This window comes from Gopherus flavomarginatus, chromosome 15, assembly GCF_025201925.1.
Source record: "Gopherus flavomarginatus isolate rGopFla2 chromosome 15, rGopFla2.mat.asm, whole genome shotgun sequence".
NCBI classification, from domain to species: Eukaryota; Metazoa; Chordata; order Testudines; family Testudinidae; genus Gopherus; species Gopherus flavomarginatus.
The window spans coordinates 18,119,763-18,145,410 of record NC_066631.1 but is presented as its reverse complement, the minus strand read 5'-3'; the positions used below and the strand labels follow the sequence as shown (position 1 = coordinate 18,145,410).

Here is a 25,648-nt window from a genome sequence, read left to right as displayed (position 1 = left end):
GTCCGTTCTGGCACTTGATTCCTTTCTCCTGTGACTTGGGTTGGGACAGATGAGGAAGAAATTTAGAAGCAGGCAGCACCAACCAAATTAGACTGAGATTAAAGTTCAACAGGCTTTGCAATGGGTTGAGGTTTGCACACCAAGCTGCAAAAAATAACCTGCACCCTGGGAACCTGTGCACAAAGCACAGTTGATAGGAGAGGGCCAACCTCCTGCAGGCAAATAGTTAGCATTTTAGTTCTCTTTCTGCTCTATGGGGCTTGGCTTCCAAATTGAAGGGCGGCCTTTGTTCAGTTGACCTTTTATGCGGCTGGCCTTCTCCAGACACTAGTGATGGGCTCCAGGGGTGGAGGTTCTACAAAGCATCCTGATTGAATGAGTTTAACATTTGTGTGAACATTGACTGTTGTTATTTTTATTATTGAACCGGCAATTAAAGCCAGATAGAAACCTGAAACAGACAGCTAGAATGTGATAGTTAAAATCTGTACTGATTGGTTGAATCGATATGGTAAAGTCGATTATTCGATACTTTTTATAACCAATTCTGTAGGCACACTGGACATTTTGGTTGGAAGGTTTCTGTGTTAGAGGCCAGATTCTGTCCCAGACTCTGGCCCCTTTGTGCCGTCCTAACCAGCACAGGGGGACACCCCAGTTGGCATAAAGCTTGCACAGTCAGTCCTGTATCAGCTCTGTGGCATAGAGAGGGTGTCTCAGGAAAGAGAAGGAGCATGGCTCCAGCAGTCCATAGCACCAGAGCGCCTCATTGCAGTTCACTGCAGCCAGGAGTAATTTAGAGCGGCTTTAAATTACACTAAGGTCTGGAGGTGAGCCCTGGTGCAGCTAAATGTACTGGATTGTTTGTGCTGCTCACTTTTTCTTCAGGGACCTATATTGCTTTCAGATCCGCCCATACTGCAAAATCTGAATTTGGAAACACCCCAACAGCCCCAGTAATTCGGGAGCTTTGGATCCAGGTTTTTGGTTTAAACCCACGCCTGCTGCAAACATTTCCGTCACTGAATGGAGGCAGCTGCGATAACCTTCTTTTTCTGCATCATTTCCTGTGGGCCTTTACTAAACATGCCACCCAGGTGTCCCTGTGTCAAGCTGCTTCTCGCTGAGTCTGCCTCTGTTGCTGCTGGCAGGCTTACCCTACCGTGCTCATGACTGGACTCTCCCACCACAGTGTGTTAATTTTAAATAAACAGAATTGGTAGGTTGTGATTTGGGAGGGTTTTCCCATCAGGCAGTATTAGAAGTTCTGCAAAGGGGAAAGGCTTGGATTTGATTTGAGTTTCCCCCGTCCCGTATTTTAATATGATCGCTCTGATTTTGTCGTTGCTGAAGTATTGACTGGCAGCGCTATGATTCTCCTACACACAGGCAGGAGCTGCCAGCTCTTTCTTACTCAGCTAGCAATCAAGGTTATGGATTCCACGGTGCCAGCAGAGCTGTTGATCCAAAAGATTCTTAACATCTGCGAGTCATCTGTGTCCAAATTAGACTTAATTACATCCCCTCTCCACACACTCCCAAAAATGTTACATTACACTGCTGGAAAACACGTTAAATAACTTTTTGATGCAGCTGACCACTGTTGCAAACCATAAGCCTATCTCGGTTAGCCATGGGGTTGCACCTCCACTCCAAGTACATTGAAACCCAGAATAAACACACCAGTCCCCCTCCAATTATAATGCATGAAAACGTTGGCTTCCTTAGGGAGCACACACAGGGCAGTTGTTTTTCCCCTGCTCTGTAACTCGTTTGCTCCAGATGCTGTCGCATGCTGTCAAAAGCTGCTGTTGTCACAAGCCAACAAGGGGGTCCTTGTCAGAAAGCTGTAAGCAGCCTTCTATCCTGTCTGATAGTGAGACACATACACACATTCTGCTAGGTGGGGAGAAGGTGAGAGAGCTTTGTGTCCCTCCCTCTCCCCCTCCATTCACAAGCCGACTATTAAATAATTAATGTGCCCAGTGGGATGGAGGAAAGCAAAAGCTGTTGTGTGCCAAAGTTTTCTCTGGCTCCAAAAAGCACAGCTCACAGTGTATTCTGGCACCTAAGAGCGAGTTTTCTTCCCTCCTCTATTCTTCCGTATGTGTGCTGGACAGGGAAGTGGTGTTCCGAGCCCAGCGGTGGGATGACTGTTATTTCAGACCAGCAACAGGGGGAAAGAAACAGCCTGTTGCCTGATTGATGTTTGTTTTTTGTGGACAGACACCAAACCTTCATTAGAGATGGAGGGAGAGGGAGAGTGTGCTCTTAAGGAACTATTGTACCCACACACACAAATTTCTCTGCACTTTCTTTGACTTCAGCTGTACTGTTTTGGCCCTGGTGACTTTAAGAAAATATACACACTGCACAGAAAGTTCAGTGAAGGAGATGGAGGGGAGGGGGACAATCCAGTTGGATTTTATGGTAATTAATTTCAGATATGCTGCTCATCTGTTCTCTTTGGATTTCAGAGAGGAACGTGGGATTGCAGGGCTTGGTTTTCTACATAATACAATCTTCTCCTTCCCCCTCCAGTAAAGCTCCATTTTCTTCTATCTGTGAATTCTAACATTCAGGTTGCATTGAAGTGCTGTTTCTTTGTATGCATCACATTTTAAAGCCGGAAATTATCTCTGGGCCAAAGACAAATGCAGGAGAGAAAGGGAAACTATTAAAGAGGCTTTCCTCTTGCCATGTGCCTGGGGTACAAGAAGTCGTAAGAGACTGAACAAGCCAGTAATGGGTATAGCTGATTACTTTCCAGCATACTAATGGGGCATATTCAATCAAACAACAAATGCTTGTCATCCCTGCATCTGCTTATGAAAAGCTCCCAGGGTACACTGATGAAGATTACAGTGAAGTGAATGGAGTTCCCTTGCTTGTTTGTACAACAGGGCTAAGCCTATCTCTTCAACTTTATGTGGGAGATTTTCCAAAGCCCAAATAAAAGTCAGGTACCCAGCTACCCCTGACTTTTCAGTATGAGGGTATGTCTACACTACGAGATTATTCTGATTTTACAGAAACCATTTTTTTAAAACAGATTGTATAAAGTCGAGTGCATGCGGCCACACTAAGCACATTAATTCAGCGGTATGCATCCATGTATCGACACTAGTGTCGATTTCCAAAGCGTTGCACTGTGGGTAGCTATCCCATAGCTATCCCATAGTTTCCGCAGTCTCCCCCGCCCCTTGGAATTCTGGGTTGAGATCCCAGTGCCTGATGGGGCAAAAAACATTGTCGCAGGTGGTTCTGGGTACAGTCTCACCCATCCCTCCGTGAAAGCAGCAGACAACCATTTTGCGCCTTTTTTCCTGGGTGAACTGTGCAAACGCCATAGCACAGCATGCATGGACCCTGCTCAGCTCAAGACCGCAATCGTGGATGTTGTAAACACCTCACGCATTCTCGTGCAGTCTATGCTGAATCAGAACCTGCAAAGTCAGGCGAAGAGGAAGTGGCTATGGCGGCACGGCGACGAGAGTGATGAGGACATGGACACAGAATTCTCTCAAACCGCTGGCCCCTGCGCTTTGGAGATCCTGCTGGTAATGGGGCAGGTTCTAGCCATTGAACACCGATTTTGGGCCCGGGAAACAAGCACAGACTGGTGGGACCGCATAGTTTTGCAGGTTTGGGACGATCCCCGGTGGCTGCGAAACTTTCACATGCGTAAGGGCACTTTCATGGAACTTTGTGACTTGCTTTCCCCTGCCCTGAAACGCCAGAATACCAAGATGAGAGCAGCCCTCACACTTGAGAAGCAAGTGGCGATAGCCCTCTGGAAGCTTGCAATGCCAGACAGCTACCGGTCAGTCGGGAATCAATTTGGAGTGGGAAAATCCAGTGTGGGGGCTGCTGTGATGCAAGTTGCCAAAGCAGTCATTAAGCTGCTGCTACGAAAAGTAGTGACTCTGGGAAATGTGCAGTTCATAGTGGATGGCTTTTCTGCAATGGGATTCCCTAACTGTGGAGGGGCGATAGATGAAACCCATATCCCTATCTTGGGACTAGGGCACCCAGTACATAAACCGCAAGGGGTACTTTTCAATGGTGCTGCAAGCACTGGTGGATCACAAGGGACGTTTCACCAACATCCACGTGGGATGGCCGGGAAGGGTTCATGACACTTGCGTCTTCAGGAACACTACTCTGTGTTTAAACGGCTCCAGCAAGGGAATTACTTCCCAGACCAGAAAATAACAGTTGGGGATATTGAAATGCCTGTAGTTATCCTGGGGGACCCAGCCTACCCCTTGATGCCATGGCTTATTAAGCCATACACAGGCAGCCTGGACAGTAGTCAGGAGTTGTTCAGCTACAGGCTGAGCAAGTGCAGAATGGTGGTAGAATGTGCATTTGGCTGTTTAAAGGTGCGCTGGCGCACATTACTGACTCGGTCAGACCTCAGCCAAACCAATGTCCCCATTGTTATTGCTGCTTGCTGTATGCTCCACAATCTCTGTGAGAGTAAGGGGGAGACCTTTATGGCGGGGTGGGAGGCTGAGGCAAATCACCTAGCCACTGATTATGCACAGCCAGACACAAGGACGATTAGAAGAGCACACCTGGAAGTGGTACGCATCAGAGAAGCTTTGAAAACGAGTTTCATCACGGGCCAGGGTACGGTCTGACTGCTGTGTTTGTTTCTCCTTGATGAACACCCCCCCGCCTTGATTGACTCATTCCCTGTAAGCAACCCACCTTCCCGCTTCGATTCCAGCTTGCTTTCTAAGGAAATAAAGTCACTATCTTTTAAAAATCATGTATTCTTTATTAATTCATTATAAAAAGAGGGCGAGAATTGACAAGGTAGCCCGGGTGTGGTATGGGAGGAGGATAGAAGGGAAGGAAAAGGCCATTAAAAAAACTTCAAAGTAATGACAGCCTTTTGGTTGGGCTGTCCACGGGGGTGGAGTGGGCGGGTGCACAAAGCCTTCCCCCATGCATTTTTACACGTCTGGGTGAGGAGGATATGGAACATGGTGAGGGTGGTTACACAGGGGCTGCAGCAGCACTCTGTGATCCTGCTGCTGTTCCTGAAGCTCCACCAGACGTCAGAGGATGTCAGTTTGATCACGCAGCAGCTCCAGCGTTGCATCTCGCCACCGCTGATCTTCCTGCCGCCACCTCTCATCTCGAGCATCCCTCCTGTCCTCACGTTCACTGGCATCTTTCCTGTAATTTGATACCACGTCCTTCCACTCATTCAGATGAGCTCTTCTATTACGGGTCACTTCCATGATGTCCGAGAACGTTTCGTCTTGCGTCTTTTTTTTTTCCGCCGCCTTATCTGAGATAGCCTTCGGGATGGAGTAGGGAGGCTTGAAAAATTTGCAGCTGCATGAGGGAGGGAAAAAAGGGAGAGAAGTATTTAAAAAGATACATTTTACAGAACAATGGTTATACTCTTTCACGGTGAACAACACTATTCATCTTACATAGCACATGTGATTTCACTACAAGGTCGCATTTTGCATCTTACTATTGAGTGCCTGCGGCTCTGGTGTTAGAGATCTCACAGACACAGGTCCGGGCAGCAGAATTCAGCTTGCATGTGTCCATGGTAAGCCATTGTCTTTCGGATACTGCAGCCTTCATAGACACAGTGCCTTCCTTTTCCAAATACCAAGCAAATCCCGTTCAGTGCTGCTTCTTTCCTTTTAACATGCAGCAGCAGAAACCACCCTCCCCCCATCCAATTCTCTGGGATGATCGCTTTACCCCTCCCCCCACCGCATGGCTGGTATCATGGAAGATCACTGCTAGCCAAATGCGAAAAAGCTCAGCGCCAATCCCCGCCCCTGCTTGGCTACCTGCAAGGAAGGATTTCTTTTAAGCAACAGGCAAACAGCCCAGTAGGAATGGCCATGTCTGTCCCCTTAATTAAATTCCTGAATTTCAACTAGGTTACCATGAACAATATCACTCTCCTGAGGATAAAACAGCAAGATAAAGAACGGATGTTGCTTGAATGCCAGCAATCACTGGGATCATACGCAGCTAGGCTTTGTCATGCAGTGATACCAGATTACTTGCTACATGCATGGCGTGGTCAAATGCCTGCCCAGAAACCTTCTGCAAAGGCTTTTGGAGTACCTTCAGGAGAGCTTCATGGAGATGTCCCTGGAGGATTTCTGCTCCATCCCCAGACGTGTTAACAGACTTTTCCAATAACTGTACTGGCCGCGAATGCATCCAAAGTTCTCAGGGCAAATTTAATCATTAAAAAATGCTTGCTTTTAAACCATGTTTTATATTTACAAAGGTACACTCACCAGAGGTCCCTTCCATGGCTTCATTGTCTGGGCTAGTGGCTTGGGAGGGCTGGGAGGGTTATTCCGTCAGGGTGAGAAAAAGCTCCTGGCTGTAGGGGAGAACGGAGTGCTGTGTGCTCTCTGCAAGCTCGTCCTCCTCTTCCTCCTCCTCCTCCTCATCTTCCCCGTCCGCAGAATCCTCAGCCATGGCTGAGATTACCACCCCCACCTCGGAATCCAGGGACAGAGGTGGGGTAGTGGTGGTGGACCCCCCTAGAATTGCATGCAGCTCAGCGTAGAAGCGGCATGTTTTCGGCCCTGCCCCGGACCTTCCGTTTGCTTCTTTGGTTTTCTGGTAGGCTTGTCAGAGCTCCTTAACTTTCACATGGCACTGTGTTGAGTCCCTGGAGTGGCCTCTCTGCATTATGGCCTTGGAAATTTTTTCAAATGTTTTTTCATTTCGTCTTTTGGAACGGAGTTCTGTTAGCACGGAATCCTCTCCCCATATAGCCATCAGATCCAGTACCTCCCGTGCGGTCTATGCTGGAGCTCTTTTCCGATTCTCAGGAGACTGCATTGTTACCTGTGCTGATGAGCTCTGCATGGTCACCTGTGCTGGTGAGCTCTCCACGCTGGCCAAACAGGAAATGAAATTCAAAAGTTCGCGAGGCTTTTCCTGTCTACCTGGCCAGTGCATCAGAGTTCAGATGGTTTTCCAGAGCGGTCACAGTGGTGCACTGTGGGATACCGCCCGGAGGCCAATACCGTCGATTTGCGGCCACACTAACCCTAATCCAACATGGCAATACCGATTTCAGCACTACTCCTCTCGTCGGGGAGGAGTACAGAAACCGGTTTAAAGAGCCCTTTATATCGATATAAAGGGCCTCGTTGTGTGGATGGGTGCAAGGTTAAATCAGTTTAACACTGCTAAATTTGGTTTAAACACGTGGCCTGAGTTGGGCAACTAACTGCCCTTTGTGCCTTTGAAAATCTCACTGATTAACAATACTTGGCACTTACAGCACCTGAGCATCTCAGAGCACTTTAGAAAGGTCAGTAAGGCTTAGAATCTGCATTTTTCAGATGGGGAAACAGGCTGCAACTTGTTTTTGATCTTAGGGGAGTGGGGAAGCCAGATTTTCTGATTCCCATTTGTCATAAACAGATTGTTAAGGGTTAATGTTTCTTGTACCTGTAAAGGGTTACAAGCGGGGAATGGGACACCTGACCAGAAGACCAATCAGAAGACACGATACTTTTAAATTTGGGCGGAGGGAAGCTTTTGTGTGTGTTCTTTGTCCGTTGTGGGCTCTTCTCTCGGAGGGTCTGAGAGAGACCAGACATTACTACAGGCTCTCTAAGTTTCTTTTCATATAGTAAGTAAAAACAGGCGGTTTAGGCTTTTTGATTGTTTTTACTCTATATGCGATTGTGGATCTGGCTGGTTAACTTTTACGTGTGTAGTTGCTGGGAATATTCTGATTTGTATTGGTACTGGGGGGAAAGTCTCTTTCTGGTGTCTGTAAGCTATAGGACCCTGTAATATTTACATCTTGAAGTTACAGAGATAATTCTTTACTTTTTCCTTTCTTTTATTAAAAGGTTTCTTTTTAGAGAACCTGATTGATTTTTTTTTCTTGTTTCCCTTGTGTTATTCCAGGGGATTGGGATAACTCACCAGGACGGGTGGGGGGGAGCCGGGAGGAGGAGAGAGAGAATCTCTCTTTGTTTTCCTTGAATCTGGTTGCCTCTTTGTGGAAGGGAAGGGAGATGCTTCTCTGCATGGTGATTTAAGAGGTTGGATCAGTATCTCTCAGGATAGCCCAGGGAGGGAAATTCTGGGAGGGGGAAAGGTGGGGGAATGGTTTATTTCTCCTTGTTTTAAGAACCCAAGGGATCTGGGTTCTTGGGGTCCTCAGGGAAGGTTGGGGAGGTCAGAGTGCCCCAAAACACTATATTTTTGGGTGGTGGCAGTGCTATCAGATCTAAGCTGATAATTAAGCTTAGAAGATTCAGGTGCTAGTATCTCATTTTCTGAATTCTAAAGTTCAGATCTGAGAGAGAATGCTATGACACCATTTCACTGTTCCGTGACCATTCCTACACCATTCTGCCTTCAGCCTTGTGTTCCGTAAAAGTTTTGGATTGGCAGATGTCGCAGAATATGTTGTATTTGTTTCCAGTACCTTCACCTGTTAATATTTCTGTTGTCATAGGACAACAGTAGTAAAAGAAATGGAAAAAGGCCCATTAGATATTTTAAGCTTTATCCCCCTCAAGAGAAGACAGATCAGATGTTAAATTGGTACTTCACTAGATCACAGCCAAGGATTAATAAAATAGAGCCCCGAATTGCACCAAACGGTATTATTTATGTTTATTGAAACAATGGGAGCTGCTGGGGGCTCTGAGCACATTTAAAAGTGGGGCCACTTCATTTGGGTGCCTGAATGAGAGCTGAGCCCTTTTGAATGTCTAGTCCCAGCTTTGGGTGCTAAGCAGCTCTGAAATTCTGCCCCAGAGACAAATTTCATTCAGCTCCAGGATGATAAATACACCAAGCATACATGAGATTGAGACTTATTTACTCTGTAGTCTTAACCTTAAGTTAATGAAGTGGGTTTGTGTCACTATAGTTCTGGGCTTCTCTCGGGGAAATTATTGACATGAAATATCAGACCATTGGGTAAGAACATGCCACAGATTTTCTACCCTTCCTCTGTAAATTGACTTCCTTTTGTTTCTGGATTATAGTGATGCTAATTTAGGGCTGGATCCTGAAAGGTGCTTATCAGCAGCATGTCAGAGTAATGGAGCAATTGGCATTTGTGCGTGTGTGTTGAATCACTTCATGGCAGGCTGCAGTGGGGCAAAAAAAGAAACGCTTGAGAAATGTTACATAGGTGGGGGGAGAGAGATAGCTCAATGGTTTGAGCACTGGCCTACTAAACCCAAGGTTGTGAGTTCGGTCCTTGAGGGGGCCATTTAGGGATCTGGGGCAAAAATCTGTCTGGGGATTGGTCCTGCTTTGAGCTAGGGGAGAGGAGGACTAGATGATCTCCTGAGGTCCCTTCCAACCCTGATATTCTATGATATTTCCAAAAGGCCTGGAAGCTATGTGTGGCAGTTTCCTTCAAACCCTTTTCTTTATGAATTACCTCTGCAGGAAAAGGAAGTTGCATTTGGAGGAAATTCAAATCCCTCCCCTGTGGAGAGAAACCCATCATGAAAAAGGGGAGAGACTGGAGTCCTTTCCAGGTTTCATTTCATAGGAGGAAATATTGCTTCCTTTTAACTCTTAAACAAACAACTACAGTGGCCACATCATAGGAGATCACATTCAGATAAGTCTGCATTCTAACATTTGCTCTTGGCCCAGGAGCTGGACAACAACCTGGATTCTCTCAGGTATTCCTAGCAGAGGCTTGGGCGCCCTCACGCTTGGCTAGGATAGGGAACATATTCTTGCTCCATGCATAGAAGGATCATAAAACATTGTTTTGGGTTTGGCAGGAATCCTTTTAGTTCTTGATCTTTGATCTTGGCCATTTCTTTCCCTCTTGTCTTCTTTCTCTTCTTTGAAGTGCTGCATTGGCAGTAAAGAAGAGAGATACCTCTGAACCATAACTATAGCTTGGGGAAGGAGTTGGGGCTAGCCTATTAAAATGTGACAGTTCTCTTCCAATCTTTAGGAAACATTCAGTCTTGAAGTTCGTCATAGCAAACCCAGCTTGCTGCAGCTGTGCCTCAGAGGTTATTTCCTAATTAAACGTCTCCACATGTTAATCATAATGCTATAGATTATACTAGCTTCTCTCCTGAAAGGAGGACCAGAAAAGCAGAGAGAGATTTTTTTTAAAGCAATAAAATAAACCCCCAAGAAATGTTTCTGAGGCCTGGCCTACTCACGGTTCTTAAGCCTTGTTAATGCTGAAAATGTATGTTGGCATAGCAACATCGGTCAGGGTGAGAAAAAGTACACCCCTGACCAACATAACTTTGCCAACCTAACCCCCAGCAAAGACAAAGCTATGTTGACAAAAGTGTACCAGTATAGTTAAAGCGACACTGCTTTTGTATGTGGACAGGCCCCTAGAAATTTCTGAGGCTTCTGTTAAATTGAATCTCAGGCCTTCTGGACAGAGGACCTATTGGAGAAGATGGGGACAATCCATAGACGATCAAGATTTGGGGCTGATACTGAGTTCATAAAACTCCCCATCAGTGTGCAAGCTGAGATGACTCTGAGAAGCAGAGTGTGCAGCTGCATGAAGAGAGTTTATTCTCTCAGCCCTGCAGCTTCACAGCTCCTGCACTGAGGGTTTGCTGAAGCACATAGAAGCAGCAGATGTGCCTAGCGTCCAGAATTACTCCCCCTGGTTCTTAATAGAGCTGAAGGAATGAGAATTTCCCCCCCTTTTTTATTAAAGATGATTTTTCTGTCCTTTAAAGGACTCTTCCACCTGTTCCAATTGCTCAGTGAGGTTTGTTTGAAAAGCCAGTCTTGGTCTTACAAAGAAAGAAAGGAGATGCAGTGCATTATACCAATAAGGATTGGTGTCTTGGATTCATGAGGGAAGAGCAAGAACAAAGAATACTATAGAGAGATATTAAATGAGGCCCTTTTGTTTCTTTGCTTGTAGAGCGTAAAAATGCCCAAGGCATGAATGCTGCATTCAAATTACCCTTGAACATTTAAACGTCTGTGCTGGTATTTTATAAAATGAAGGTAGGAGGCAGAGTAGATGCCTAATACTAAGACAGAAAGGGACCTTAAACTGACACACATTGAGCATCCAACACTAGTAAGCAGGTGCTGACAGTGACTCCATTCATTTTCTCACAGTGTGCAAGACTCCAGGATGCAGCATCCTTGTTCAGATCAGAGCAGCTGCCTACCATGAGACCATCTAAGTTTTTGTTAGGAAAAAATGCGTGCGACAGTGGCAGGGTTTATACCAGTAAATAAATAAATAGTCTCTTCGTTCACAGGGCAGACAACTGAGAGCAAACATTCAAATTACTCTGAAATTATTATCTTGGAAAAAGCTTAAGGGGCCAAAACAACTGGTTTCCTGTTCCTTCCTTTCACCCAAAATGAAATAAATAACTATGCATCAATTTAAGTTGAAGTGCTCGCTATGATTATACTTTAGCTAGAAACCTCTATTTACAGTGTTCACTAATGTACTGTATTTTTACTTGGTTTACCAGTTGGGAACCCTGTTAGTATCATCAGAGCTCCTGCCTAATTACAGTTCAGAATGTGTAGCTTGAAAGAAGAGAGAGATTACTGACATTTTTAAGACTGCCGCTTGCTAATTTCAGGGACTGGTTGGGGGAAATTGTACAGTTCTGTGCATTCCGGCAAAAGCCGTTGAAAAGAAAAGCCAAATAAGTCCGGGGTTCAGCCAGACTATTCCGTTTAATGACCCCAGCGGGTCGTTATCAGTGGTTAGAAAACAAATGCTCCTCATCCACACAAACAGCACAGAGATCCTCCAGATGCTTTTGAGTACCCCTCAGAATAGGAATCAATCCCAAACCAGCAATTCCTGTAGAAGTTGCAGTCCAGAGATCCCTGCTACTATGGAATCTGGCCTCAAGGCCAGACAGCAGAGATTAGCGTGGAGAAGAGCGTATTTGAGATAAATGAGTCAGTTCGCTGCTCTTAGAGTTACTGTTTCAGGCTCTCTGTAGATTCAGGCCGGCTTCAGGGCTTCAGTTATGTTGACATTTTTGAGGTTTTCCTCAAGAACCATAAAGGCTGGAAACATTTTTTTTAATGGAAGCCGAGATTCAGGAGTGTGACTGTGCATCAAGGGATAACTCCGTGGCTGTGGAATATAGAGGGTCTCTTGTACCGTGCTGCTTTCTGGTGGCAGTATTTTCAGCATTACCATAGCCCCTTGAGGACACCACCCTGCATAAAAGGGGCCATGTGGAAGGAGCTTTCCAAACTGCCTATAATGTGTCTCCTATGTATGCGCTAGACTTTGATCATGATGAGAGACTTTGGGTGCTACCACAATACTGGGTATAAACCAAGAATAGGTGCCTCTTTTTGTCACTGTACCATACTCCTCTTCCTTTTATGAGGATGCTTTGAAGCTATTCCTGGAGGGCCAGCAAAGATGGGAACAAGTTAATGGAAAAGGGCAGATTTTCACGGAGAAGCTCTACAACCAGCATGTGATTGCAATCCAGCAGGATTTAGCTGTTAGAAACTGAAAATAAGCTCAAGCACCACAGAGTACATATTATCTGCAGCCGGTACATGTGGCACAGCACCCGGCACACAACACAGTAGCATCTTGTTGATCTTCGTAGCAGATGCATTTAAAGGGAAAATGTACCCGTTGCAGACTTAGATAGCAAAAGGCCATCTGTGGCTTCCTAATGCTGTTCACAGACCTTTTCTGCTTCTGCTCTGCTTGTCAATAGCTGCATTTATTCATTGCTTACTCAGTGAACTAAAATGTTGAGGCAGCTCTTGACATGTTCCTTCTAGCACATCCTTTTGGAGCGAATATTTGGTTGCCATAGGGACCAAATCCAAAGGGCACACACCATTCAAATAAATGCTCCGTGATTAACAATGTGCAGCTTGTCCCTTAAATATTTTAATTATCCTTGATGCAACTTGAAATGTTGTATATAGTCAGTCTATTTCTCTCAATATCCCAGTTTTCTTAAGACATGAGTCCAATCGGGTTTATAGCTGGAGTATCACAGTGCAGTTATGATATGCAAGGATTTTATGGTTTTGGTTCACACAGAAAAATCTACATCCCCAAATATGATGTGAGGTAGAGGAATAGTGCTACTGCACAGCTACCACCGCATCAGAGAAGGCACAGACAGATGATGGTCACAGATTCGTTAACAGACAGACAAATGGTATTTGGCTGCTACTGAATATAGAGAGGAGAATTGTGTGGCTCTTACTAAATTTGAGTGAGGGGAATGACTGAATGCAGCTTGGCTGCAACTGAGTCTGTGCAGGGATGGGGGTACGGTGAGTGTGCTTGGCAGCTCTGGAAGGGAAACGTGTCATTCTCAACTACTGCTGAATCTCAAGCAGTGTTTTCCCAAATTATAAATATATTAGCACTAACGTGACAGCAATTATTGAACCATGAGTGTTGGTTTAGAAAGCAAATAAGACAGGATTTTGCTAATTTCTACTTGATAAATCACTCCTTTTGGTTTCTGTTTGGCAAAGAGAAAGTTGCCTTCAGCACAGTTTCTTATTTTCACTATACCCCACCTATAACCAAAGCCACAAAGTCCCTGCATATCATTGATTAAGAAGTCAGGCAAATTACTGAGCTTATTTCTTTCCAAATCAAGATGATTCCTAAACCTAAACCCTCCAAACCTTTCCTTTCCCTTCCTTTTGCCGTCTTGTTCTGAGTTCCCTGGCAATGACAGCATGCAAACACAAGACAGGTCTTTTTGTGCAATCCCCTGATATCCAACAAAGACCACTTCAGATTTAAACCCTTTAGAAACAATTGTCTCACTCTTGTTTTCTTTGAGAATAGAAACTACAGAGTTCAGCACGGAGCCCCCTAGACAAAAGTGCAATGTGCTGGAACAGGGATTCTGATAGAGACAAGGCACATGGGAAATCACCAATTAATGTGGCCTGTTAGCCTTATCACAGCTCCATAGGTAAGCTTTCCTCACTAGTGCGTGCAGTCTCCCATACCAGAAGCTTAAAGTTCACTCAGAAGTTTACTCTATGTACGTCCCTCTGAACTGTTCCTCGTTATGTGAAGTAAGCTCACTTTTTGAATACCATTTTCCCAGGCAGACTTTGGGCAGCGTCACTGTGAATGCCATTGTTTAGTTAGATTAGTAGTATCATGACATAATACAGGACCCTCCCTGGTAAAAATTCCCATTAGAACCTTCCTACTAGTTTCTTGGTTTCTGTTGGTCTTTGTTGGGTTTTAATGGGCTCTTGTTTTAAGGTTGGAGGGCAAGTAGCCCAATGCTGTAGATCCACTGAATTGTACCAAAACCTTGTTGGCTAACTAAGGATCAGCAGGAAACGACTGAGCATTTTAATTTGAATTTCCACTGGGCTAAAGACAAACTTAACAGCTAGACATACCAGTGATAGAACTAGTAACTGAAACCACTTGCATTCCCTAAGCAAAATTTTCCCTGCCAGAACATCTCCTCCTCTCTATGTACAGTGAAGTATCATAAGAAGTCTCTACTAATGACTCTCTTAGAATATCAGTCTTCCATGTGTGACATGCATGTTACCCTCATTAGCTAAAGGACGCAGATCAAGATTACGCAGACTGGATTACTGAGGTGAGCTGAAAGGTTGGCAGCTCAGCAGTATTGCTGGTCTCATTTTTTAATCAAGAAGATTGTTTTGAAACAAATGAATTTTAAGGCAGACTAAATTTGGGGCCTGTCAACTTTGACACTGGCTCTTTAAGAAATAATTGCCAAATGTTCTACAGTGTCTTTTTGGTACACAGAATTGCCATACTAGATAAGACCCCAAATCCATCTAGTCAGTATCTTATCTCTGACGGGCCAGCACAAGATGCTTCAGAGGAAGGACTAAAAGCCCCATAGTAGACAGACATGGGAGAATCTGCCCCCCAGAATTGGTCTGTTCCTGATTTCTAATAGCTGGAGATTGTCGTGAAGTGGGATTTGATATCCCTTCCACAACATTTTTGTTAACATTAATTGTAATAATTCTGGGTATTCGTGATCTCCATGTAATGGCCTGTTCCTTTTCTCCAGCGTGAATTGCTTTATCCTTCATAATTTACTGTGTATTTTAGTTGGAAAAAAGCTCTGTCACATGGTGCATAAACACAAGAAATATCTAGGCCTGGTCCAGTGCAATTTATAGAATCAGGCACAATCATTTTGAATTAATCAGATCTAATTAAGGCAATGCATTGTGGGCTGTGAGGTTAGAAATAAATACTTGCCTAAAGCCATTGCAATGATAAATGAATGCAACATATTCAGGGCAGAATCTCACCCTTGTTTTAGAGTTACCCATGTGTGGAGAATGGAGTGAAACAGTGGTGTCACTCAGCTTACACAGAGGTACCCTGCACGCGTTGCATTGCATTGCCTTTAAAAGCAAACACATGCCTCCAGCTAGTGCAGGTTGCTGACTGCAGCATACACACTAGCCAGTTGAGGCTTATGGGGATAGGGATGGACAAGTCCCCAGGCTGGCAGACCACATCTCCTTATAAAATCAAGGGCTATATACTTAGCTAAGTATTACTGTTACTACATTAGCAAGGCAATGTTGCCAACTCACATAATTTCGCCATGAATCCAGCAATGTTTGGTGGTGGTCTTAAAGCAGCCACGTGAATCTCTGCTTTCATGTTAAAGGGAAAGTCAGTTTGTAGCCTTCATGGTTGCATAGAACTTTGTAAACATGAGCGGGATGAACCTAAAAGGCTCAGAAACCATAAAGTAAAGAAAAAGAGCCCCAAATACGATATTCTTAGAAGATCTCATGATTTTCATGCTTGGGGTTTGCAGTACTGGCTAGGTGTCTCTCCAGTCATGTCTTTCTTGTGCATCAAAGAGAGAACCTGCCCTGTCACTTACAGTGGAGAGAGAAGCTGGTTTTGCTCACTTTGCATGCACACCCAGAGCAGGACCTTGTCCTTACCCTACAGAACAAACTGTTAAAACTTTGCTCTCTGCTGAACAATTGATAAGGTGTAAAACAGTTCATTTTTAACTATCGCACATTTGCATTTACAGAATAAAAGCAGCTCACGAATGGTAAACTGGGGATCACTGCACAGAGGCTGCTTTCAGCTTCAGGTGCTGTTACACAGCTGAGCAAACATGCCTTGCTCCTTGTATATTTTTTTTTTCCTGGAGAAATGTTGGGGTCCAGGATTAGGCGGTGGTTATTTAACTTTAAAATAAATGTCCAGCATAAATATAGGCACAATTTATCCAAATCTGTAAGGAATTGTAAGGGGGTGGTAGTGATCCTGTATTGTTTATTTGAAGAATATTTTACCCAAAGCCCTTTAAACTGCTTTGTCCCTCCCCTGTATTTCCTTTCCCGTCATTGCTTCCCAGCAGGGCGAGCTGCTGCCTCCTGCCCAGTTCATTCAGTGATGTCGTGATCCAGCATTTGCAGTGTCACAGTTCATTGCTGTAGAGCTGATGCTGCAGCCTCAGATGCTGCATTTTGAAATCACTGCATGAACAGCCAGGAGAAGCTGGCAGCTTTTAAAGGAGAGTTTGTGGACTCAAGTCCTATACTGAATATCCATGTACTCAGACTGAAGGTAAATCAGTAGGGAAGTAATACTGCATTATTTTGGTGACAGCTGGGATTCTCCACTGGTAGCTTTTTTCCTGTTAGATCTTAAAGTGAGAGCCCTTCTGCCCATCTCTGGTGAGTAACCAGGTAGAAATTAATGATTCCATGGCATTCTGTATAATTTTCTTTTAAAAAGTAGGAAATATTCCTCGTGACCTGGTCAAGGATCTGTCCTAATTAGAGCTGTGAATATCTTCTTAGTAATAAGGACCCTATAACCAGGTCAAACTCACCCTGAGTAAAATTTTCCAAAGCACTTATGTGACTTAAGGGGCCTACGTTTCACTGAAGAGCAGGCTCCTGCATGCATAAATCCCTTTTGAAAATTGAATTTAGGTGCTGTTGTCATTTAGGTGCTTTGGAACATTTTACCCCGGTTTCAGATTTTGATAAACAAAATTTAAGCCAGGTCCGCTGCACCCAGTTTCAAGCAAACCTGGCTCCAGTTACATTTCAGGTGGAAATTGCATGCAAGTCAGTGATTTCACATGTATCAACTCAAAACCCAGCAGTAGGTACTGCTTTAACTGAGTTTCTTTTTGAACACTGGATCTGTATCAAATTGAAACTCAAGTGTGTTGAGCCCTCCCTCGACTCCCCACCAGAAGAAAAGATTCCTACAGATTTCTGCAAACTGAAAACATTGATTTCCTACACATAGCTAGTTCTTGTCCTTAGCTTGAGTGTGATCTGGAATGCATAATGGGTGCTCAATTTGCCTGCTTAGTCACTGTATTACAGCTAACTCATTCACTATTTAAGATCCAAATGGAACGGTATAAAACAATATCCCATTCGGTGAACTCATGATCACCCGGGCGTGGAAAGGAGAGAGGTTGCTCTTTGCTTTGGCATTTTGGTTAATTACGTAGGGTGAAACTCTTTCCTTGGATTGAAGCCCATTTGGAGCCATGTACATGCATCTGAAGGCAGAATTTGGCCTTACATATTAAGTCCTCTGTTTTGCTGTATGTTTCTAATGGGTTTAAGAAGTGATAGATTAGCCATCTCAGAACACAAAATTTGGCTCCTATGAATGACTATTGTTCTCAATGCAGCCCAGGTACAAGGGGATGGGCCCTTCCATAAGTATTTTGGTGATGTGTACGATACACACTGTGATGGTGTGTACAATAAGCTGAAGCCTGAACTGACATTTCATATGCATAGTGCATGCCACATTCTGGAAAAGAGATAATAGCCTTATTTGATCTTCCCAGCTCTGTTTTCCACCTCCAACCTTCTGGGGAAAAAGATACCTGCCTTGTTCTTTGAGTTCTCTGTGTGGCAGTGAGATGGATAAACTCTCCCCCTTGTAAAAGTGCCCTTACCCTGAATGGCATGAAAAGAGGAACCATCCATGCTAAGACACACACTTTGCTGTGCCTCACTACTTAGTTGCCATGTCCGTTTTCAGGTGAGAGCAATATTGCTGCATCGGTGCATGATTCTTATTGGCGCATCCCTTCCAGCAGGCCCCTGAACTGTTCAATCTATCATCCTTCATTTGGAAAGCTATTGGCAGTTAATTAAGTGGCGATGGACCCAAGCCATGAAACTAATCAAAACGAGTTTGTATAGTAACCTTCAGGCTGCGAACAGCTGGCTGTCGCCAATGAGGAATGTCACATTACTTTTTCTTCCTCCTTGCGGACTCTCTCTCTTGGATCTGTCAAACCAGATTTGGACAGGAACCAGAGTGGCATGGATAAATTATAACAAATCAGGAGCAATACAAGATAATGAGCAGGTAGAGGGAGTAAAAGGGAATGTTTGTATGTTTCAGCACTGTTACCTCTTTTGGTCAGAGGTGCCAGAGAGGAAAGAAAAGCGACAGTGATCTTCCCAGTCAAAGAAAGCGGAATGGCCTTGACCCTGTGCGTGTTTGGCTGGATACGGGGAAGGTTTCCATTCCCAGCTCAAAAGAGACCGTTTGACAGAGTTCTTTTTCTTGGTCTACGAGTGCTCTTTCTCAGATCTTGTCTACACTTGCGGTGACATGAAGGGTACGTGTAACTACACGCTGCAAGGAAAGGCAGGCTGCATCTGCACTCACTGCGGTGTGGAGAGGGAAAGGTTCCAGCAGTAGGAAGGCAGTTGGGACACTATGGGGCTAAAAATAATATTTTAGACCTGGGAGGCGCTGTTGGGCATACAGAGAGAGACTCTTGTAGGATATATACCTTAGAGTTCAGGGCACGCTATGCTACTCTGCTTGCCGAGGCAGGGCCTCACTGCCCACACGTCTGTTTATACCTGTGCTCGCTGCGCATGCAGTGTCTGTCTAAGAGTAGACCTGCCCTCAGCTGACCATTGATTTAACTTCTCTACTCCAGATTGTCTGAGAGATCGTTCAGACTACTTTGGAGGAGATCTAGCTTTCAGATTTACTTTTAAGGATTCTATGTGCAGTCAGGGTTCTCTGATGTCATTTTTTTGAAATCAAAATCTTGGTAAGATTGTTCAGATGAAACAAAATTGTTGCGTTAGCCCGAACAGGATATTCTACAACCTGGCAGATCCTTTTCTTGTATCAATAAGAAAAGGATTTGGCATTTAACCTCTTGAAATTAAACCAGTGTGAACTTCAGTAGCTCAATCTCATCAGGGCTTTGCTATAACAACAAATTGTGAAAAAGCATAATCATGTTTCCAATGTGACCTTGGCAAATCTGCTTTCTTCTGTGATGTGAGAGATTAGGTGATCCTAAACAGATATCTGTTTTGAAAATAATACTTTACATTATATACATGCGAACTGCATATGAAAAATACAATGTAGAGAACTGAGGCCTGAAAGGAGCTCTCTATAACAAGCTGTTCTATGATGCTGAACAGTAATTCCTCTTGGAGGTTTGAGCTATTGATCTATTGGTGGGGGTTCAATTTCAGTGTAAAGACCTGTGTTCGTGATTTAATTGAAGTGATTAATAACTCACTCACAGGGCCAGATGGGAATCAATATGGATTTCAAACAGCAAAAGTAGTACGTTTTCTCATATAGTGTAGCCGCTGATAGTTTTGTTATTTGCACTTGCTAGACTAATTAAAACCACAAGATTCCTTGATATACAATACAGCAGGGTTTTTGTCTTTTTAAAAGCTTCAACTTTAGCTGAATGCTTGTGTTTGCTTGAGTTTGAGGTGAATATTTGTGTTTGCTTGGGTTTTCTGGTAGGCTCCTTAATAACCTATATATCCTGCTTCTTGTCTACCACTTCAAAGTAAGATTGTATGTACAATACAGTACATGCTGCAAAAAACCCTTACCTAGTAGACACAAAATGCTTATATTGTTTTGTGGTCAGGGCAGTAGAATACCCCTTACGTCATTGCTTTTCAGCTAGCTGGCATCCGGAACAGGACTGAAGGGATTTAATCTTGCAGTGTTTGATCCAGTGTTATAGTCCTGGATTAAAAGACAGCATGAAACTTCCAATCTCATTACAACTCCAGCATTCGCAGTAGGTGCCTGGGCTGCAAATACAGCCTCAGCTTTGCATTGAATGCATGCCAAAAGCAACTTTACTATGAAACTGCAATGTGACTTACTTTTCTGAGGATTTGAATGATGTTCCTTGTTCATTATGCCCTGGCCGCAATCCTTACGTTTGGTGCCCATTTCCACGCAGCTTTTGCAGTTTCAGAGTGTCGTCATGCATGCTTACAACTAACATGCCTGGATATAACGCCACAAGCTTGAAATCTCCAGGAATAAAACACCCCATTAAAGAACCATAAAGCAGCAAATCAGCATCAAGTCCATAGATCTTAATGCTGTTAGGAACCATTTCTGAAAAGGAAAAAAAAATATCCTTTGTTCTGGAAGTTTTTCCCAAAATCCTCACGGCTGGTTAGGAAGCAAAAATATTCAGCAGAAAATGGTTTGATTTTATATAAATATTTCTCAAGGAAATCTTTCACATAGCAATCTGATAATGCTAATGGAATAAATTCAGCATGCACAGGCATTTAATTGTTCACTGTTAAAAAGGTAAATCCTATCAGGAAATTAGACTAGATTGCAGTGTATATAGTGCATATGATATTCACTATTTCCTAAACCACTTTGCTGAGTTAGTACTTCCATGCTGGTAATGCAGTGACTATGTAGGCAAGGAAAATTGTTATGCTTCTGAGGGAGGTGGTCTATCTAGTTTTGAATGAAAATGTTGGAGAATTGCTACTCTCACGCTTGTGGGTCATCAGCTCTGTGTTAAGACTTTGAGATGCTTTGCTTATCATACCATACTGCAAATGACTTTAAATGATCTTGCTTTTAAACTTGGGTGCTTCAGAAAAAAAGATACGCTTGAAAGTTAATTCTGAGGACTGAGCTGACGGCTTTTTGCCACTGTTTCTTTCTTCCAGTTTGAGAAGCTGAAGGCTTGTTACAGCCCCAGCATACAGCAATCTAGCAGGTTAAATGACTTGGGCAACACAGTTTATTAAAACTGGCAAGTGCTCGCTCCAGTTCTTTTCGTGATAGTCAAGGCTGTCTGCAAGAGTAATTGATAGTGGCAGCTGTTCTGAGGGTGTTTTAGATTGTTGCAAGACGATTTGACTTGACAGACAGCTCTGTACAAATGAACTGAGTGATAGGGGCTGAATCCAACTTGATTGCAAAAGGAACTTCCTGTTGAAAGACAGCAGCAAAACTCATTCACCAGAGAAGAACTTTGGGAATCAGTGACAATGACAAAAAACACTTCCCTCGCTCCTTCGTTCCAGTGATGCAAGCTCAAAGCAAGGCGTGTGGATTGTGCTCATATATGGCCCATTTTCCCCTATGAGAAAAGACTTTCATATTATTATCTGTTGAAAGTTCACTCGGTGCCTGTTATGTTTGGAAGAGCATGCACCTTGGAACAACACTCCTCTGCATAATGGCATGGGATAACACCAACTAGCCTGTGGAGCAGATCATTAGAGTCACAGGGGAGATTTAGTCTTTGCATCGTGATAGTAACAATTCACATTCTATGGCTCCTCCCATCCAAGGATCAGCATTAATGAATTAATCTGCATGGCCCTACTGAGGTAAAACAAGATCACCTCATTTTTACAGCTGGAGAGCCTGAGGAATAGAGAGGTTACTCACAGTAACACAGTGAATTAGTCACAAAGTTAGTCATACTCCGAGCTGCTCTGGGAATTTTGCCGCCCCAAGCACGTGCCTGCGGGAGGTCCTCTGAAGCCGCGGGACCAGCGGACCCTCCGCAGGCAAGCCGCCGAAGGCAGCCTGCCTGCTGCCCTCGCAGCGCCGGCAGAGCATCCCCTGCGGCTTGCCGCCCCAAGCACGCGCTTGGCGTGCTGGGGCCTGGAGCCGCCCCTGATCATACTGCACCCAGATCTCTTGACTCATAGCTTTATGCTGTAACCATGAGGACACCTTTCCTCAGTTAAACTCAGTGATATTATGAAAAAGATGAGATGTTATCTCAAGGTGCGAGGCCATATATGTTTTGTTACTGCATAGACATAGTCCCTGAGTAGTAGTAATGCAGTTTTACCCTCCTTCAGGTCACTTTTCTGTTACTGGCTCATAATCCTTGCCTATATTTCTATATTAAATACATTTTACATACCATTAAGAAAATAATCTGTATTTTTAGATATAAGTTGCAAGTCTTTATTTTCTTAACAGTGAATTGCAGTTATTAGATATATATGAAGGGCCGTTTATCTTGGGCAACTTCCATGTGTTTGCTTTGATAGCCTGAAATATACAGACCAAGAAGGTTAATCCATGGTGTGACTGATATTTGAATTAGTGCTGTCTTCAGTAGCCTGGGGGGGTGGAATGTAGAAACAAAAGCAAAAAGCTCACGATAATGAAGTGACATCACCTACATAGCTCTTCTCACCCTCTATGCACTTTACAAACATCAGCTACTGTACTGTGTCCCAACACCAAAGCAAAATGCGTTGCTCCACCACACACTTGTAAGTATATATTTGTGCTGATGATGTTACATATCCACCATACATAATGCTGCACACATACAAAGCACTATTTAAACATTGTGGTGTAGCTCGATTAAATAAGCTCTTCCTTTGGATATTTTCTTTATTCATTCCAGTTGCTGAAAATCTTGTTTTTACTTGACTGATTCCCTAATGCAATGAGTTCAAAAGCTCATCTCTGTGGCTCATGAACTCATTTCAATATCTATGTCCCATTAACTCTGGTTGCTTTGCTTCTACATATGGCTTGCTTCAGTTACAGTAACCATGGTGTTTGTATGGTTCAGGATTAGTAGTAGCATGGGTTAGGTCTGTGCTCTACAGGAATGATGGGAGTGGAGTGATGGGGGTGTGGTTAGATTAAAAGAGGTTGCTGTTGGATTGTTTTATAGGATGCCCTGGAATGGAGAGGGTTGCAGACTTCTCTCTCACGTTATCCCACCATCTTTACATTTCGAACACATAGAAAGAAAGTGCAGAGGGCTAGAGAGCATGTCCAAATGACACCACTTTCTTATTTCAAGAAACAAAGGAAAGATGCACAGACAAGCTGAGATAATTTCCAGTCTTATCGTATATGTGCTGACAAGTTCCCTTCAATAACAACGTGCAGCCACAAAGAGCAAGGGGCAGGGCAGCCAGTCTGGAAATGCTATTGCCCTGAGTACTGTTTGTATAACAGCAGCCACCTGTTGGAGTCCTCAAAGCAGACTTTGCAGATTTAATCCCCTGCACTTGAGCAACACTTAATCAGCTTGAAAGCAAATTCCTGTAATAGAACAGGTTTAATTTGTGTTTGCGACTTTTTGTATCGTATTTAGTCTGTAATGGTGTATACTAACCAGTGGGGTTGGATGGAGAGGCAAATTTTTTAAAAAAATTTATTCTCATAACAGATTTTAAATTCAATCAGATTTTACATCAAGTATGTGCAACAGGTTCATTTGGGCTCAGATAAACCCTTCAAGAATTTACTTTACAAACAGTTGTCTGTGTTGCTCGACTGTCCCTCTAAGACTTTTGAATCTTAAATCGATAATACTGTATGTGCTCACAGATTTCCTGAAAGCAGTAGCATACGCCCTCACTACTGTTTAAAAATACATTTTTTTCTTAGCCAAGTCAAATCTGAATAGTGAAGTAGCATACTGTTGATATTTTGCAACATTGCAAGTACCAGTTGCAGGTGATCAGGCAGACAAGATTTACTGAAAATGAGATCATTTTTATTTCCTTTGTTAGACCAGTTTCAATCGTATCCTCCTCTCTTTTTCTCCACTCACCCCACAAGAACCAAGGTGTGTTTAACTGTCTTATTAACAGAAGAAAACTCTCTCTTGGTGGCAGAAGTCCCATGTGCGTGGTTAGAAAATAAAATTGGCATACTGAAAAGGGGTAACGTTGTGCATGGTGGGGAATGGCAGATGCATTCCAGCCTTGACATAGCATGGCTGAAACATGAATCATTGTAAATGTCAGATTTCCTGTGAAAGGAAGAGCTGAACTGACATGCGTTCAGCTTTAATTAAACTTGAGTTATTGGAGCTGACTGTCAAGTCTTAGGCAAATTGGCTCAGCCTGTTATCATTAAGCATGAAAATTAACTACTCTAGGACTTGGTAAAAATAAATACATTTTTGTTGCTAGAATGTTCCAGTGTGCTATGGTGAATCCAGGTCTTGTTATGAGAGGCCAGGCTTGGTTATGCAGGTCTGTATGATCAGAGGGGGCTGAGGTATGTGACCCCAGTGCAGAAAGTCTGAAAGAAGACATAAGAGGCCCAAGGAACAATTCCACATGTGAACAGCAGTCATCTCCAATCAAGTGAAGGCAACTTGTGTAGAATAGGTGAAAAATCCCTTAGCAAGAGAGTGTGAGTTGGAAGGTCTTTTAGGTGTTTTGCGGAGGAAAGCTCTGAAGTTCTAGATACTGTTCTGGATGGACAATGAAATCACTCAAAAGAATAAAAACCCAGTTTTCTGGTGGAGCTCAATGAAGTTGGAACAAAGCTGATTTAGTTCTACCGTGCCACCTAAATGTACATGAACACACATGTAGATCAAGAATGGAAGGGGGAGTTTGAGCCAGGAATTTTCTTAATAATCAATAAGTCAAGAAACAAAGTAAAGCATTTTGGAGGGTTCGTTTGATTATAGTAAGATGTCCCAGCTAGGTCTTGGCTACACTGGCGTTTTACAGCATTGCAACTTTCTCGCTCAGGGGTGTGAAAAAAACACACCCCTGAGCGCAGCAATTTACAGCGCTGCAAAGCGCCAGTGTAAACAGTGCCCCACCACTGGGAGCACGGCTCCCAGCGCTGCAAGCTAATCCCCACGGGGAGGTGGAGTACCTGCAGCGCTGGGAGAGCTCTCTCCCAGCACTGGCGCCGCGACCACACTTGCACTTCAGAGCGCTGCCGCGGCAGCACTCACACAGCAGCGCTTTGGAGTTTCGAGTGTAGCCAAGCCCGTAGTGACTAGGACATCTTACTGTAAATGTGGGGAGAATTGTGTGTGCGTAGCTGGGGAGGATGCAGGAAGGTTTTAACGGGTGATAAGTAGGTATCGGTTTGGGGCACCAAATAGAAAAGGGCACTGTTTTGGATAGTATTGGCCTGGATGCCCCAGGAAAACAGACATTCCTAGAAAAGTGGGACATCTGTTCACTCTAAACTTGGTGTGTATCCTGTAGAGCCAGTGTTTGGGGCATACCCAAGGGAAATTATTCTGCAGAGCTAATGGTTACTCATAGCCCTATGTACATCTCTGGTGAGAAGGGTTCTCTCCAAGTAAACCTTTCTAGTGGAAATACATGTATGTTGTAAATCTAACAAAGACACATGACTAAAACTGAGATGGGTAAAAGTGTCCTTTGTTTGCCTGACTCTGTCCTCCCTGCTAGAGACTAAATCCCTGGATCTGAGCAACCCTGGTTTTTCAGCAGGTCTAGAATCCAACTTCCAAGCTGGGGTCTGGATCCAAATTTCACACTTTCCTGCATCTCAATAACAAACTGAAACAAAAGCATGGATCCAAAGACACCCCATATCTGAATATTT

The 25,648-nt window shown here is 43.8% G+C and overlaps 1 protein-coding gene and 1 long non-coding RNA gene across 15 annotated transcripts in view; one reads left to right on the top strand and one right to left on the bottom strand.

The window, feature by feature from the left end:
- The window catches only part of FBRSL1 (fibrosin like 1), a 760,769-nt gene that overhangs the window by 697,773 nt on the left and 37,348 nt on the right, over nucleotides 1-25,648 (top strand). The window lies entirely within an intron of this gene.
- Nucleotides 4,766-6,629, bottom strand: LOC127034835 (uncharacterized). The gene is made up of 2 exons (XR_007769509.1): nucleotides 6,291-6,629; nucleotides 4,766-5,352 (listed from the first exon to the last, which is right to left on the bottom strand). It is a non-coding gene; the product is annotated as an uncharacterized LOC127034835 (long non-coding RNA).